The 16,841-nt window shown below is 31.2% G+C and overlaps 1 protein-coding gene across 5 annotated transcripts in view; it reads left to right on the top strand.

Moving 5' to 3' along the window:
- The window catches only part of LOC107440460 (cyclin-dependent kinase 16), a 96,726-nt gene that overhangs the window by 29,697 nt on the left and 50,188 nt on the right, over window positions 1–16,841 (top strand). The window lies entirely within an intron of this gene.

Here is a 16,841-nt window from a genome sequence, read left to right on the forward strand (position 1 = left end):
GATTGATTGACTGTCAGTCCAGTCATTTAATGGCAGTAGTCAAAAAGCTACATTAAAAAAGTCATTTGTTTGACTTTCTTTTTATTTCGAATCCGTAAATTGTAGATAAAACATGAATGTAAATTTTAGTATGTCCGTCATGTCAGGGTCCAACCGCAAAAGGTTTAAATGTTTTTAATTCTCGGGATTGGTTAATCAAACTAAGAATGTCTCTATTTTTAATTCGAAATTTTAAAAACATGAATTTTTTTTAAAATCTGATCTTAATACTAATTTTTATGTTTACTATTTTTTTTTTTTATTTCTTAAGAAAATTTCCACGCTTTAAGTAGTTAGTTCAAAATTGTATCTATATTTTAATCTAGCCGAATTCAAACTTTTAGTTTCCTCCTCTTACTTAATTCTGTAAATTGCATGAACTTGAACTTCCACTTCAGTAGAGGAAAAAATGTATGCAAACATTTCAACACTTTTTCTTCTTCTACTAAAACTTTTTTCGATGATTATAAATAATTTTTCTTATATGTATATGCATATATATATATGTTTATGAAATTATTAAAAAAGTATTTAAAAAGAAAAAAAATTGAAAAGCCGGAAAATAAATAAAAAAGATATAATCTTGTCATCAGCTCACACGATTATATCTGCAAAATAAGAGTGCTTTCTAATATTGTATTAATATAGCAAAAGCAAAATAAATCAATGCAATAGTGTGAGGAGAACCAAAGAATTTAAACTTAAGGATATTTTAGATCAGCACTGTGGTTGGTGCGAGTTGGGTGCGGAATTCGTATCAACCAGCCATTGCTGGGATTCCAACCCTGGACACCTCACTGAGAGGCGGGCGCAATCTCTCTGAGAGGCGAGCGCATTATCTCCTGAACCGCCTATTAAAATTATTAAATGTTTTTTTTTAAATACATTATTAAAAACTTCTTTAATGTGTTATTAAAAGATATTTTAAACTCCCTTCGTCGCAAAGTGTAGGGCCGACAGCTCAATAAATACGTTTATAAAAAGTGGAACAATAAGAGCATCGTTTTACTAGGTAATTAAGACGAAACCGCGCTTGATTATTTTTAGAACTTCTATTGGATTTGTCCTCAAAACTAACTTAAAAACAATAAAATTGTACCAGTTGTGGTTTTAGGTTGGGCAGATGAACAATAATTAACTGTTATTAGATTAGGGATATCAAAGGAATCTTATGAGTATCCTGACCATATTAATTACCAAAAGAAATTGCGTAGGGAAAAATAATTAATGATAAATAATTAATAATAAATTCGTTTATTATTGTATTTAAAGAAAAGTGTGATTCGGTTTTAGTATAGTTATACTATTTGTGGATTGGATTGTTCTACATGCGTCGCGCTTTTTTCATTGTCTCTAGAAAAACTTGATCTAGTGAGGTTGCTATCGTTTAATATTAACCCCCTTAACGATCGGTTACTTTCGAAAAAAAAAAACGGTCATAAAAGTGTCTATTTTTTTATCCCTGTATCTTTGATTAGTGCTGACATCTAGTTTAAAATAAACTAACTATTTACAATTACCTTAAAATTATTCTGGTACTGCCATCTGGTATGTAAAATGAGAAATGAAATGTTTTCCTGGCAAAAGAAATGAATTAGTTTTATTCTTATTGGCTCGTTACTACTGAACACTCCAGCCCGGAAATATCACGGGAGCGAGAAATAGAGGGCAAAACCTCACCCCGTCATTTTCACGGGAGCGAGAAAGAAGGGGTTAATGTGACCATAACTAAAGTTCTAAATTATTTATTTTTTGGAAACAGCCCTTTTTGAAATCGCTTTGCTCACTTTATTTTACATCGGCCTTAATCAATGCCTCATTTTTTTATTTTTTTCTTGAATTTCTTTTATATAGAATTTGAATACATAGAATTTATAATATTGAATATATGTAGAATTATAGATATTATATAGAATTTATTATAATATTATATAGAATTTAAAATATTGAATTTCTTTTATATATTTTAGTTTAAATATATAATGGTGATTTGCCTGATCGGTTTACGATCTGAGATCGCGTCCATTGCTCATTTTACGCATAATTTTTTCTTCTATCTAATTTTTTCATATCTGACTGGTAACTCCAGTTAGATAATATAGGACAAAATTCAGGAAATTTTGTTACTGACCAGTAGTAGCATTTTTAACAATGGCAATATTTTTGAACATTGCGGCCACATTTTCAAAAATTGAAAATTTTGTACGAAAAAAATAGCATTAATTACTAATGTAAAGCTTTGTTTTTGATATATTCTATTCCTCAAAATATAGTAAAATGAGGGAAAACTATGAAAAACAAGTATGAAATAAAGTAATTTTCAGAATATTATTAAATTATTCATAATTCCATATTTATTAACACTTGGGGTGCATTTCCCACGGAAAAACACGCAATTGGCCGTCAATTTTTGTTAATCGCCATATTTTATAATTAGTTGCCCTGTACCTTCGGTGGGACCGTTGATTTTGGCTCTATCGGGAAACTTTTTTNAAATCCGAAATTAGTCATGGAGAATATTTTGAAAAACAATAAAACCAATTTCGATCCTACATATTTGTTTTTTCATTATTAGGTCAGAAATATAAATAGCAACCCTCGTATAGGTCGTGTCCTCGTCGTATAGGTCCTCGTCGTGTACGATAAAAAAAATAGCATTAATCACTAATATAAAGCTTTATTTTTGATATATTCTATTCCTCAAAATATAGTAAAATGAGGAACAACTATGAAAAACAAGTATGAAATAAAGTAATTTTCAGAATATTATTAAATTATTCATAATTCCATATTTATTAACACTTGGGGTGCATTTCCCACGGAAAAACACGCAATTGGCCGTCAATTTTTGTTAATCGCCATATTTTATAATTAGTTGCCCTGTACCTTCGGTGGGACCGTTGATTTTGGCTCTATCGGGAAACTTTTTTGTTATAAGTATCGAGACGAAATAATTATACTCTGGGTGGCCACAGAACAGGGTCAAGTCAAGGAGTTTTATCGAGTGTGAAAAAAATCCAGGAAATGTCAAGGAATTTCTTTAAATTACTCAAAAAGTCAGAAAAAAATGAGTTTAAGGTTCCTAAACGTGCGATATTTTCCCCCCGAAAATATTTGTCTTGTAATAATATTTTTCTAAAAAAATTTTTTTTATTTTTATTTTCAATTTTAAAAACTAGTAAATGTGTAGTGTGATACGTTTTATGTGTAAAAAAAAAAAGGAAAAAAAAAGGCAAAACTTAAAAATTACTGTAATAAAATTTATGCCGCCAGTTACAATAATCTGGCTAATATAAATTTAGTCCTGTTAAAATCAGGAATTTGTTTGTTTTTTTAAAAATTTTGTATAAGTGTTTGTGGCTATCTTAATGAAGTGTTAATATTTACCAATCTGTTTTAAATATTTAAAAAAATATTTATTCCCAAATTTCATTTTTTTCCCACATAAGATTCTTTCCTTCTTCAATATAAGTAACTATTTTATCGTCAGAAAATAGAACGAAATAATTCGAGAGTTGTGAAAAAGCATTACTTCTTTTTCTTTGTATTTTGCTTTCTTTTTTTTAAAAAAAAATCTGATGTTCCAATGCGATTGGCAACATATTTTCAAAGAAGTACGTAGCCGATCCAGTTTATTGACAAATATATATGTCATTGTTCTGAAAAATTTTGCATTCTCAGTATTGTTCTAAACCTAAACCGATCGAATTTCGATCGCAAATATTCTCAATGCCATGTGATTATTTGAGGATGAAAAGCGGAAACAAAGAAAAAGGAAACTAACCTTGGCTGTCGCTCTGTTTGTTGGCGCGCTTCTTTTCTTTCTCTCTCTTTCTTTTTTTATTATTTTATTCTCTCATTTCTTCTTCTCCGGCTGAAAGAGCGCGTTAAAAAAGAAGTTATTTTGATAGAAAAATCGATGATCATAACAACTCTTCTTCTCGCATGAGAGCGCGGTCAAAAAGGACGACTCCTTTTCGAACGGCAACTGGGGAATTAAGTCGCGCCATCCGAAAAATTAAAACTTTATAATGTATAGTGGCAGGTAAGGGCACATAATTCTTTCACGCCCCCATATATCACCCCTCCCAAATCTATTTTGGTACTTGGCTTAAAGGGGTTACGTGAGTTTCGAAAGTTATAAAACAGTGGTTACCAACTGGCGGCCCGTGAAGCCTTTTTTTGTGGCCCGCGAATTAAAATATATTCGTTGTGTTTTTTAGGACAATTTTTGTAAAAAATCTGTATGGGTTTAAAATACTTTTCTTTCGTTAAAAAAAATCTAATTTCTTCGTTTCTGTGAAATTTAACATACCAACATAGCAAAAAAAAATTTTTCTCAGGTTTTGCATTCAAGAAAATATTTATTCAAATACAAAACTAATCGTGTATGTTGCTCCTTTTTTTTTTTTTNTTATTCAAATACAAAAATAATCGTGTATGTTGCTTTTTTATTATTTAATTTTTTTTGTATTTTGCGAATATAATTTAGCATGTGCGTATCAGAAATTTTCTCTAAGAAATTCTCCCATTTAACTTTCTGAAACCACTCATTTTGGACTTATTAAATTTTAATTAACCGAATAGTAAATTTTAAAACGCATTAGAAGAGGGAATGAATATTATTTTTTATTTAAATTCCTTACATTGAATATCGCATGAGCGGAAAAGGAAAAAAAAAAAATTTTAGATTCTCGAGAATTTGTTGTTGTTGCTATAATTCCTAAAAATTCGAAAAAATGTTAATTTATCACAGAATTAAAATTAAAAGAAAAAAAAAATCTTGTGATTAAGTTTCTGATTAAGAGAAGATTCAAAATGATACGTAACAAGCATTATTTGTAATGCTTATTATTTTGCTTTTTAATATTAAAAAAACTTTGATAAAAATCTGGCAGTAATATTTAATGTTCCTTCAAATATGAAAAAGAGTCCTATATAAAATTTTGATAAAGTTGCGGCCCGCCATTTGACTAGTGTTTTTAATTGCGGCCCCCTGCTTCCCCTGTTGGAAACCCCTGTTATGAAAGAAGGAAAGAAATATCTTTCAACGATTTTTTGCAAATAAAACGAAAGAATTATTATATAATTTTAAGAGTTTTTTATTAACAGATAACTAGAATCTATCCCTCTCCAACCCTTAGAACAGCTTTTGCAAGTCTTTTCGGATTGCTTCGCGACCCAAGCTTGCTTCGCTCGCTCGCAAGTTATCAAAACATAGTAATTTATGCTAGTACAGCGCACAAAAACAAAATAAAAATTAAAAAAAGAAAAGAAAAGCGAACATTTTGAAGTAACCCTGGAACTCGATCCAGATGTTATAGCTTAACTTTTCACGTGCTTATTAATTAGTGTTGACAATATTTTAAGTTACGAAATCGGGCACAAAAAGGATCAAATATGCTTTTTTCCCCGATGGAATCGAACTCTTAGACCTCAAAATCTGGTAGCTGTGATCTGGAAAATATGGTCCCAATAGTTTGGTCAGATGAGTCGAAAGCCACCAGTAACAAATTTTATTTTAGCTCAGGTTGTATTTGAATATGTCATAGGCTAATTTAATATTTTTATATATATAACTGGCTTTAAACAACCAATTTATTTCTGAATTTACAACCATCAATGCTTTACTCCATAGCCTTGTAATTTTGTACTAAACCCAGAAGACAAAATAATTCCTAATTCTTGGAGAAACTAGCTTTCGTGGAGGACTTTTTGATGGAACTAATCCGTATTTGCTTTACATAGGGAGGAAAACCACTAAAACTTTCCCGGTTAGCGCGACCGCAATAAAGACTAACCCATGATCTGTGTACCACTGGGGCTATTATACGTCACAACTGTGGTCGGCGCGAGCCGAGTGCATAATTCATTCTGTAAAATCCGGATTTTCCCTCCAATTTTTCAATCTGAAATTTTCCATTCACTTTTCTATTTTTCAAACTCTTACGTTATTACCCAATCAGTCTGAATTTGCTTAGGTCTATTGCAATGAGCCTACAAATCTCTCTGAGAACGGCTTGGAATAACCAGGTTACTTGAGCTACAGGACATTCTCTAATTTACCTAAAAGTAACTGGTCTATTTGTAATAGGCCTTAAAATACTAGGCTGAACAGAAAGCATAAGAGACTTATGCAATTAGCCTGGCGCTTTGCAAAATATCGATGGTTGCTGAAAGCCAGATTTTTCAATTAGCTCACGGCATCGACATTCAATTGAATCTAACTTGAAAGTCGGCAATATATGGAAAAAAGGGCTAATTGGTATCTATTGTTTCAAAGAAGTTCTTTATTATTAAAAATTTTTTGTTTGTTTTTTGTTTAGTTGTCCATAAATGATGCCACGCTTATTGGAGTGCTTCTTAAAATTTTTGCACTTTGTAGCAAGGGGTGTACCAAGATGTGTGGCATCACAAATTTTACTTCAAATTAAAGCATTTGAAATCACAAGATTAAATATTTTTATGTTGTACTTATGTCATTTGCCAATGCCATCAGGCAGAGGGTGCGTTTCTTGTATTTTTCAGTGGCGCCATCTATGGCCAAGAATACGACTTCAGCCACACGTTACAGCTCGTTTTACTGGGAGGATCTAATCATACTTAATTTATTTACCCGCATTATCAGTGGCTCTCTCTATGGCCAAGAATGCCACTGCAGCCACACACGTCACAGCCCGTTTTACAGGGAAAAATTCAATCATACTCCATACATTAATCCACAGATGGTAATTTTGCCCAGATTCAGAGAAAGATTGGGGATATTTCCGTATCATGATTTCCACGCCAATTCCAATCGCCAAGGCGCCAAATTGATTTTAAACGGGATTTTTTTTTTTTTTTTTAAAAACTAGTAGATGTAGTACTAGTAGATTTGAATCAGAGTGATTCTAGTATTTTATTTATTTATTATCATTATTTTTTCTGTTGACATTTCTGTCGCTGAATAATTTTTTTTTTATTTACCTTGAAAGTTAATTTTTTTTTAGTTATTGATTTTTCTGCTTTCTCATTGTTGAAATTCAGAATAAGCAATAGGATAATAACCGTGTTAAAATGTGCATTATAACTAAAGAAACGAAAATTTTTTTAATATTTATTTTTGAAAATTCGGTCAGTAAATTCTTAGAAAAGGTACATCAAAGATAGTTATTTTATATCGAATTTTCTTAATAGAGATATCTTTAAATTGTCGCCCCCCCCCCGTAATCTCAGCTCAGGTAAAGGTAGGACATTTAAGAAAGGAAAGTATGTCACTCTGTTTATTTATCATTTATTTTCCTGCTTCACTTTCATTTTCTTTTTTTATTTAATACTTTTCCTGATAAATGTGGCAGTTTCTATGTTTGTAACCATCTTTCCATTGTTAACTCCATCTCTTTCTCTGAAGTCCTCATTTTCCTTATTTCTTTTGTCAAGAATGCCATTTCTCACTCCTAGTCTTGTTTACCATCCCTCCACACACCTCTCACTCGTGTTTATATTATATGTTTTAATATATACATTGTATAATCGTTTGAATATCTGTAAACAAAAGAATTACTTTTCGATAGCTTTTTCGAAAATGTATTGTGCACAAATTAAAAAAAGACAACACTGTTAGAGATAAACGGATTTTCAAGTACAGTTTACTCTCGATATATCGAACTTTGATAACTCGAAAACCTTGTTATGTCTAAAGAATTCCCTTACGATAGAAGCTGATTTTTCGAAAATGTATTGTGCGCAAATTAAAAAAAAGATAGCACTGTAAGAGATGAAGAGATTTTCAAGTACAGTTTACTCTCGATATATCGAACTTTGATAACTCGAAAACTTTGTTGTGTCTAAAGAATTCCTTTTCGATAGCAGCTGATTTTACGAAAATGTATTGTGCGCAGATTAAAACAGGATAGCACTGTAAGAGAGGAACGGATTTTTATGTACTGTTTACTCTCGATATATAGAACTTTGATAACTCGAAAACCTTTTTACGTGTAAAGAATTCCTTTTCGATAGCAGCTGATTTTTCGAAAATGTATTTTGCGCAAATTGAAAAAAAAGATAGCATTGTAGGAGATGAACGGATTTTCAAGTACAATTTACCCTCGATATCTCGAACTTTGATAACTCGAAAACCTTATTATGTCAAAAAATATTTTTCCCTTGGCATTACATGTTACTCATGTTAATTTGAATTCCTATGTCGATGGGTTTCGTCTCATAACCTTTCTATGTCGAATTTTTTTTCGAAATGTGAAATTTTTTTTTTTTTTTACAAAAATCACAATGTGAGTTCATTGTTAACCAGTTCTTTTCTATTTAATGCATAATTATTTTTGTATTACTTTTAGAAATAAAATTTTCATTGTTGCAAGTAGACTTACAGTCTAATATCATTACTAGTTATTATATATACTAGGAGGCTTCGCCCCCTGCTCGCTCTAATTATGTTTGTGGGGGGAAGGCTATTTAATTGGTTCGGACGAAATCGGGTACAATAAAATTATCTCGATTATTTATTTATTTTTTTCTTGACAGATATGGATTTTTGACCTTTAAAGTATTTCTATTTGGGGGCCTTATTTTAGGGTTCGTAATTGTCCTGATATTCCCGACTTTCTCGATGAAAAAATATTTTGTCCTGACTTTTAGCTTTTCGTCCTGATATTCTTTATTTTAGTATTTGTTCAGAACATCCGATTTTCTAAGAATAAAAATTGAAATTTTTAAAAAATAGACTTGACGAATTGAAAAATTTGGATTTTTGATGCAATTTTTTTAAATTTTAATAATGCTAGTGAAAATCTCTAAGTTCAATCGTTCCAATCAAGGTAACTTCTGCTAATTATATATAAGGTTCAAGTATATCGCCGTGCCCACAGGATTCATTGCTTAAAATTTTTCGGAAATTCAGTCATTCTATGAAAAAAAAAAAACTCATTAATTTTTATATTATAAAATTTTTATGGTGTCGATTTCAGTTATCATAACGCTTATTTATTATTTCGCTTTAGTGGAGCTAATTAATAATTCTTTAGTTTGTAGTTTGCTTTTTTAAAAATAGTCTGATATATTTATTACTGTTCCAAAAAATTAAATGATTTTATTTTGATTATTTTGAAAAATTTTGCCCTGGTGGTTTATAATTTATTTATTTATTTTTTTGCTCACTACGAAGGCTTCTTAATGTTAATTCCACATTTTGCGTATTTCGTCATATCTCCTGAACTAATGAAGTAAATCAAAAGATTTTTGCATACAATTTTTGCTAAAACTTGTTTACCCAAAGATCGGTCGAATAGTTTTGGAGGACAAAATATTTAAAAACATGTTTTTAATTAAATGGCTTTGTACGAAAAAAAAAGTTAGATGAAATAGAGGGGCCACAACTTGCGGCCGCTATACTATCTGAACTATTATAACCTTATTTTTCAGATTACGACTCCTTAATATTTGAGTCATAATTTGATGAATATTTTGATCCGTTGTAGAATTTTGTGTAAACATGAAAACTATGCACATCCCCTCCAAGAAAACGGCTCAATCGTAAATATCAGTACACTCTCCATTTTGTTTTAAATAGATTTAAAATTTTTTTTTTACCATTCACTTAGATGCTTAATAAATTATTACTGGATTTAAAACTTCATTCGCCTTAAAAATATGCAAACTGGAAAGAACAGTCGACATGGCGCTCAAAAACAGGCGGCCGTTTTCGAGACTTTCCTATGTGAATGCGAAGAAATTTTTGTAATTTGAAATATAAAATGTTAAGTTGATAGCGAAAAATGGAAAAATGAAGGTGAGAAGAAAAACCACAGTAGGCGAGAGGGGTAAATCAGTGTAGAATGCATTTCCTCACAAAAGTGATGACGAACTAAGGTCGTTAACAAGGAAATCAGCATTCCTATGAATAAAACACGATTCCAGTGTATCAAGATGTGCTGATATGACTGGGGTGGAAATAAATTTGGCATTGTCGAAATTGAATTTATGCCTTAGATTCCAACCATAAGCAGAACTGATGAATTTTCGAATTCTTGATAACGGCAGTGCCTGATTTACTATAAGGCCTGAGAGGCCCAGGCCTAGCGCCCCCACCTTTCTGTGGCCCCCTAAATGTTACAAATTATTCCTTTTTGTGTTTTTCCTTCCTTTTTTGTGTCTATTAGAGCTATGAGTTAACAAAAATTTAAATAAATATAAGCTGAAATTTAGAGATATATCGTAATTTACTTGTGTTATAAATAATTTAAAAACACTTCAATTAAACATGTAAATTCAGTTTAAAGTAAGGACCAGAGGGGGGGGGGGTCCCTGACAGTTCTATGCCTAGGGACCCCCGCATTTCAAGAACAGGCCCTGGATAACGCGGGTATATCTATTGTGTTCCTTACGTCTTAATTTTATAACACGTCTAGTTAGTTCGATTTAAGGGTGCACTGACGAGGAATGTGGTAAATGCTTCAGCGATTATCAAAATTAATAGGATCTTTAAGAGGATTAAATAATATAATAGGATCTTTAAAATCCTAATAAATTACTTTCTTATAATTTTAATTAATGTTCCATGTAATGTGTGTTTAAAAAATGTTCCAAAATATGCATTCCCCCCTGTTCCCTACAGTGGGAATTAATCTATTGAAGTTTAAAACTCTTACTATGTCGTTTCATTAAAAAAAAAAAAAAAAAATAGTGCGTGGAGTCCCACCGCGCGGAAGAAGTTAAACTTCATAACCTGCGACGTTAATTGTAGAAGGATCAGCAGTCGTAGAAGGATCACTAGTTCTATTCAACGACTCTTTTTCCTGCTCCGTTCGCTTCCGTGCTCCTGTAATCACGGTAATATTGTGCATTTTTCCCTCGTGGACCTCTTGAACCAGTGGAAGTGCTTGTGGTTGCCTCATCTTCTCGCCATGGAAAATGTATTTGTATTAATGTATGTGAATGCGTCATAATGTAATTTCAGAAGAGAAAACCTAACAATCAATTGATATCCACTATCAATTGATAGACGTACCTTGACATAACCTTAAATCCGTCGCATTGTCCGTGGGATTGTTTTCACTNAGGGATTTTCAAGTACAGTTTACTCTCGATATATCGAACTTTGATAACTCGAAAACCTTGTTATGTCTAAAGAATTCCTTTTCGATAGCAGCTGATTTTTCGAAAATGTATTGTGCGCAAATTGAAAAACAGACAGCCTGTAAGAGATGAAAGAATTTTCAAGTACAGTTTACTCTCGATATATCGAACTTTGATAACTCGAAAACCTTGTTATGTCTAAAGAATTCCTTTTCGATAGCAGCTGATTTTTCGAAAATGTATTGTGCGCAAATTGAAAAACAGACAGCCTGTAAGAGATGAAAGAATTTTCAAGTACAGTTTACTCTCGATATATCGAACTTTGATAACTCGAAAACCTTGTTATGTCTAAAGAATTCCTTTTCGATAGCAGCTGATTTTTCGAAAATGTATTGTGCGCAAATTGAAAAACAGACAGCCTGTAAGAGATGAAAGAATTTTCAAGTACAGTTTACTCTCGATATATCGAACTTTGATAACTCGAAAACCTTGTTATGTCTAAAGAATTCCTTTTCGATAGCAGCTGATTTTTCGAAAATGTATTGTGCGCAAATTGAAAAACAGACAGCCTGTAAGAGATGAAAGAATTTTCAAGTACAGTTTACTCTCGATATATCGAACTTTGATAACTCGAAAACCTTGTTATGTCTAAAGAATTCCTTTTCGATAGCAGCTGATTTTTCGAAAATGTATTGTGCGCAAATTGAAAAACAGACAGCCTGTAAGAGATGAAAGAATTTTCAAGTACAGTTTACTCTCGATATATCGAACTTTGATAACTCGAAAACCTTGTTATGTCTAAAGAATTCCTTTTCGATAGCAGCTGATTTTTCGAAAATGTATTGTGCGCAAATTGAAAAACAGACAGCCTGTAAGAGATGAAAGAATTTTCAAGTACAGTTTACTCTCGATATATCGAACTTTGATAACTCGAAAACCTTGTTATGTCTAAAGAATTCCTTTTCGATAGCAGCTGATTTTTCGAAAATGTATTGTGCGCAAATTGAAAAACAGACAGCCTGTAAGAGATGAAAGAATTTTCAAGTACAGTTTACTCTCGATATATCGAACTTTGATAACTCGAAAACCTTGTTATGTCTAAAGAATTCCTTTTCGATAGCAGCTGATTTTTCGAAAATGTATTGTGCGCAAATTGAAAAACAGACAGCCTGTAAGAGATGAAAGAATTTTCAAGTACAGTTTACTCTCGATATATCGAACTTTGATAACTCGAAAACCTTGTTATGTCTAAAGAATTCCTTTTCGATAGCAGCTGATTTTTCGAAAATGTATTGTGCGCAAATTGAAAAACAGACAGCCTGTAAGAGATGAAAGAATTTTCAAGTACAGTTTACTCTCGATATATCGAACTTTGATAACTCGAAAACCTTGTTATGTCTAAAGAATTCCTTTTCGATAGCAGCTGATTTTTCGAAAATGTATTGTGCGCAAATTGAAAAACAGACAGCCTGTAAGAGATGAAAGAATTTTCAAGTACAGTTTACTCTCGATATATCGAACTTTGATAACTCGAAAACCTTGTTATGTCTAAAGAATTCCTTTTCGATAGCAGCTGATTTTTCGAAAATGTATTGTGCGCAAATTGAAAAACAGACAGCCTGTAAGAGATGAAAGAATTTTCAAGTACAGTTTACTCTCGATATATCGAACTTTGATAACTCGAAAACCTTGTTATGTCTAAAGAATTCCTTTTCGATAGCAGCTGATTTTTCGAAAATGTATTGTGCGCAAATTGAAAAACAGACAGCCTGTAAGAGATGAAAGAATTTTCAAGTACAGTTTACTCTCGATATATCGAACTTTGATAACTCGAAAACCTTGTTATGTCTAAAGAATTCCTTTTCGATAGCAGCTGATTTTTCGAAAATGTATTGTGCGCAAATTGAAAAACAGACAGCCTGTAAGAGATGAAAGAATTTTCAAGTACAGTTTACTCTCGATATATCGAACTTTGATAACTCGAAAACCTTGTTATGTCTAAAGAATTCCTTTTCGATAGCAGCTGATTTTTCGAAAATGTATTGTGCGCAAATTGAAAAACAGACAGCCTGTAAGAGATGAAAGAATTTTCAAGTACAGTTTACTCTCGATATATCGAACTTTGATAACTCGAAAACCTTGTTATGTCTAAAGAATTCCTTTTCGATAGCAGCTGATTTTTCGAAAATGTATTGTGCGCAAATTGAAAAACAGACAGCCTGTAAGAGATGAAAGAATTTTCAAGTACAGTTTACTCTCGATATATCGAACTTTGATAACTCGAAAACCTTGTTATGTCTAAAGAATTCCTTTTCGATAGCAGCTGATTTTTCGAAAATGTATTGTGCGCAAATTGAAAAACAGACAGCCTGTAAGAGATGAAAGAATTTTCAAGTACAGTTTACTCTCGATATATCGAACTTTGATAACTCGAAAACCTTGTTATGTCTAAAGAATTCCTTTTCGATAGCAGCTGATTTTTCGAAAATGTACTGTGCTCAAATTAAAAAAAAAAGATATCATTGTGAGAGATGAACGGATTTTCAAGTACAATTTACCCTCGATATCTCGAACTTTGATAACTCGAAAACCTTATTATGTCAAAAAAATATTTTACCCCTTGGCATTACATATGTTACTCATGCTAATTTGAATTCCTATGTCGAAGGGTTTCTTCTCATCGAATTTTTTTTTTCGAAATATAATTTTTATTTATTTTTTTTTTATTTTTATTATTTTTTTTTAAACAAAAATCACAGTGTGAGTTCATTATAAACCAGTTCTTTCCTATTTAATGCATAATTATTTTTGTATTACTTTTAAAAATAAAATTATCATTGATGCTATGTAGACTTATAGTCGATTATTATTACTTATTTAATAGTAGTTATTATGCTTCATGACTCAACTTTTTAATAGTAATATGTTAAAATATGATTATTTCCACTTTTTAGAACATATTTAGTTCTGAACTTGTTATTTCGAAATCTCGGTATTTCGAAATTTTTTAACGTCATTTCAACTTTGAGATATCTAGAATATGCTGTACTGAGACTCAATCTCAATGGTTTAAGGATCGATTTTTAAATATGCTAATTATTTGGTGCAGACGATGGTTTAAGAGCCTAATTTAAACATGCTAATTAATTGCTGTGGACGGTAATTTTTAGGTTTGGTTCTCTAATTATGTTTGTGGGGGAAGGCTATTTAATTAGTTCAGACGAAATCAGGTACAATAAAATTATTTCGATTATTTATTTTTTGTTGACAGATTTGGATTTTTGACCTTTAAAGTATTTCTACTTGGGGGCCTTAATTCAGGGGTCGTAATTGTCCTGATATTCCTAACTGTCCTGATATTCCTGATATCCGATGAAAAAATATTTTGTCCTGACTTTTAGCTTTTCGTCCTGATATTTTTGATTTTAGTATTTAGTAAAAGTTGAAAACAGCGTTTTAAATTATTGATACTTTAATTATTTCTTTTCTTAGTTTTAAAATTTATTTTAAATGAATTGCTGCATTAGTTAATTTTAACTAACAAAATTACTTTCTTTCTTGGTATGTGTCAAATTCCAACACATTTGAAATAACATTTTTAAAAATCTTTTGATTCTTGAGATTGAAAGTACAGATTAAAGTAAAAATTTAAGTATTTTTTTCTTATAATATGTTTACAGTATCTTTGACATTATCAGATTTTCTATAAAGAAATTTTGTGAAAAAAATTTTTAATGAGTACATAGATTTTTAAAAGAATTTTTTTTAGCTTAAATTATCTATTTTGATAAAGGATTGAAAATGAATATTTTAATATAAAAATATATAGATTAAATATTTATTTATTTTTTGATGAATGACTACACTACATTTATAAACACAATCTGTTACATTTATTTTGTCATTTTAAAAATCAAGAGAAAAAAAAGGAAATCAATTTTAAATTAAAATTATGGTTTGGTAATTGCCACTTTGTTTTAATAGTTAAAATATTCTTTAAATTCTCTATTTCATCTAGTCTTGAAATTTCAATCGTGCATTTGTTTCAAAATGGTTGCTATGCATTCAAAGCTATGTATTATAATAAAAAATTGTTTTAGGTAGTTAAAGCTTCTAAAATATTCTTACAATATAGTTTTAATATTAATTTAATTTTGATTAAACATTTATAGTTTTTTTAGTCATAAATCAAAATTCTTACAATGTATTTGAATTAAAAAAAAAAAAAAAAACTCGATTTAAATCAAAAAAATCACGAACCCATGAAAAAGAAAGCTCATTAATTTTTATATTATCAAATTTTTATCGTAACGAATTCAGATGTCATAACGCTTATTTATTATTTCGCTTTAGTAGAGATAATTCATAATTCTTTAGTTTGTCGTTTGCTTTTTTAAAAATAGTCTGGTATATTTATACTGCTCCAAAAAAAAAAAAAAAAAANAAAAAAAAAAAAAAGAATGACCGTTTTGTTTTTTTTGAAAAATTTTGTCCTGTTTTTTTTTTTATTATTATTATTATTTTTTGGCTCACTACGAAAGCTTCTTAATGTTAATTCCATTTTTTGCGTATTTCGTCTTATCTCCTGAACTAATGAAGTGAATCAAAAGATTTTTGCATACAATTTTTGCTAAAAATTGTTTACCCAAAGATCGATCGAATAGTTCTTGAGAACAAAAAATTTAAAAATTTGAAATATAAAATGTTAAGTTGATAGCGAAGAACGGAAAAATAAAGGTGAGAAACAAAACTAGAGAAACCGCAGTAGGCGAGAGGGGTAAATCAGTGTAGAATGCATTTCCTCACAAAAGTGGCGAGGAATTAATGTTGTTAACAGCATTCATATGAATAAAATACGATTCCTGTGTATCAAGATGTGCTGATTTGACTGGGGTGGAAATAAATTTGGCATTGTCGAAATTGAATTTATTCCCTAGATTTCAACTAAAAGCAGAATTGATGAATTTTCGAATTCTTGATAACGGCAGTGCCTGATTTATTATAAGGCCTGAGAGGCCCAGGCTTAGAATCCCCACCTTTCTAGTACCCCCTAAATGTTACAAATCATTCCTCTTTGTGTTTTTCCTTAAGAATTGTCTGTTAGAATTATGAGTTAACAAAAATTTAAATATACAAGGTCCGGCTATTAATTTCCAGGACTGACGTAACTGTAGGAGAACGAAAAGCCGGAAGATGGCGCTAATGATTGCATATTGAAGAGTGCTTTCTTGCGCATGTGCAGTGCAATCGGCACCATGCTGAAGTAAGTGGTTCTCGTAGAAAGGCGCATTAAAACGTAGCTCTTAAATTCCTGTTGTCGAAGTGAAAATGGAGCAAGAATAAACATTAAATGTTGCTTCAAATTGGGCAAGACAGCTGCGGAAACCTACAAATTGTTAAAACAAGTTTACGGCGAGGAAGCATTATGTCGCTCAAGAACTTTTGAATGGTTTAAAAGCTTTTGGGACAGCGCGAAAGCGTGGAAGATGATCCACACACAGGTTGGCTGCAGTCGTTACGCACGCCGGAAGCAATTGAAAAAGTTTGCTTCCACACATTGCGTTGCCTGTGAGGCTATTCTTAACCCAGCATGGTGTCGTTAAGATGCAGCATCCACCATACTCTCCAGACCTAGCACCCGCAGACTGTTTCCTAAGCTGAAAAATTCTCTGAAGGGGACAAGATTTCAAGATGTCGAAGCCATCAAGAAGACTGTAACGTCACTATTAAAG

This window comes from Parasteatoda tepidariorum, chromosome 4 (assembly GCF_043381705.1).
Source record: "Parasteatoda tepidariorum isolate YZ-2023 chromosome 4, CAS_Ptep_4.0, whole genome shotgun sequence".
In the NCBI taxonomy this organism is placed as follows: Eukaryota; Metazoa; Arthropoda; class Arachnida; order Araneae; family Theridiidae; genus Parasteatoda; species Parasteatoda tepidariorum.